At 38.4% G+C, this 2,035-nt stretch overlaps 1 non-coding gene across 1 annotated transcript; it reads right to left on the reverse strand.

Moving 5' to 3' along the window:
* Positions 1-82, reverse strand: TRNAS-UGA (transfer RNA serine (anticodon UGA)). Its single transcript has one exon. It is a non-coding gene; the product is annotated as a tRNA-Ser (tRNA).
* Positions 83-2,035: the final 1,953 nt, after the last annotated feature.

The following is a 2,035-nucleotide window of genomic DNA, read 5'->3' on the forward strand; positions in this document are numbered from 1 at the left end:
CGTTGTTGGCAGGATTCGAACCTGCGCGGGGATACCCCAATGGATTTCAAGTCCATCGCCTTAACCACTCGGCCACAACAACTTGCTGTAAGCTGCCTACAAATATTTTGTTTGAAAGTTTTGAAGTTTTCCCACATCAAAGTACTGATATTCTGCAATGCACTTTTTAAAAACAATGTTTTTTTCATCATGCACGTTCTGTCCTAAAAACAAAAATTGCATGAGTATATCTCTGGATCTGTAAAAGGATACGCTTGCATTCAAACTCCCTTGTGGCACTCAAGTTTTTTGGACCCTGTTGCACTCTGTTTTTGCGCTGCTTTTAGTCTACGACCCATATTACAGAAGTCAACCATCTCTGAGTATTTGGGACTCCTTTGTAAGTGCCTTATCTTTAATCCTTGAAAAGCTCTATAATAAAGGGGTCTGTCAAAGATTGCTTGAATGGAAGATAAAAGAAGGCCCACTTGTCTCACCAAATGCAGTAGAGAAACCTGATGTTTTACTCATGTTATCCTTAGTTAATTTTTGTTAGACCTGGCATCCTTAAGGTGGCCTACCAGCAACCTTTTTGCTTTTCACCTCACGTTTTGCTGTATCTTTATGTTGGCCTTAGCACTCTAATCACTTTATCACTACTGTGAGAAAGTGGCTCTGTATATACTGTTCCCAAATAGGTACAGTGTGCACAGAGTCCCCAGTCCCCAGAGGTTAGGCAGAGGCTAAAGTTAGATATAACCTTACTCTCTAAAGTGGTAGCTTGCCGAGCAGTAAGGCAGTATCAGAGTACAGTGTAAAACATTTGTTGTACACACTCAGTCAGCAAATGGTCTCACACACTCAAGAACTGAACTCTAGGCCATTGGTTTGCATACAAAAGATATTGTTGTTTTATTTTAGAACCAACAATAGGTATCAAAATATACTTTCTCAGAATGAGATGCTTTAGTTAAATACTTTGCAATAGGCAATTGACTTTTGCAGGTCATAGTTACAGGTTATTGCAATAGGCAACACAATTTGAATCACAATAATACATTGAGCTCAATGGGAATTTTAAGTTATATGCAATTAATTACTTTCAGGATTACTTTTCTAAATCCAGGACTGGATCCTAGATTCAGTCCTGGGACAGTTCTTGGAAACAAGTGAGTAAATTCGTTTTAGTTACTGTTGTGATTTTTAAGCAATATTTTGCTATTTTACAAGTTGACACTTAGAAACTTTTGCTGATCAAATTACCAATGTTATCCTATGGAAGAAAATTCACTTAGCAGGTAAGTGGGGTTATGGTTCCTTTTTCTAGGTCAGTGTTGGATCCTAGATCCAGCACTACTGTACCACCTGTAAGCAGGTGAGAAACTGCGTTTAAGTTATACAGGCGATTTTTAAGGAATATTTACATGTTTGCAAAATCGACACTTAGAAGAAATTTCACAGAAAAACAGTCAATGGTTTCCTATGGAAGAAAATTCAAGTTACGGGTAAAGTACATTCTCGTTACTTTTGTAATCCAGTGCTGGGCTCCTAGGCTCAGTACTGGGACATCTATCTAAAACAGGTAAACAATTACGTTTTCACAGTTGGTACGATTTTTAAAGAATATTTGTAAGTTTCAAAAATCGACACTTAGAAAATTTTCAGCAAAAAGCAGGCAATGATATCCCATGGAAGGAAATTCGAGTTACTGGTAAGTACGGTTAAAATTACTTTTCAGGGTCAGTACTGAGCTCCAAGATGCAGCACTGAGGTCTCTCCTGATAACAGGTGAGTAAATCAGAATTCGTTGTTCGGCTGATTTTAGATGAATATTTTAAAGTTCCAAAACTCCACACCACTTAGAAGAATTTCCAAGTGAAACAACGAAATTTTAGCCTATGGAAGAAAAGTGAGTTATCGGCTTTTAGGTAAGTACTCGACTGGCAGAGTTATGGTTCTGGGCATAGACTCAGGGGTCTCCCAGGGGAGTCCCAGCCTACTTGCCAAGCCTTAAACTCCCCTTTTATTACATATAATTTACACCTAAGGTAGGCCC

Source organism: Triturus cristatus, chromosome 12 (assembly GCF_964204655.1).
Source record: "Triturus cristatus chromosome 12, aTriCri1.1, whole genome shotgun sequence".
Lineage (NCBI taxonomy): Eukaryota > Metazoa > Chordata > Amphibia > Caudata > Salamandridae > Triturus > Triturus cristatus.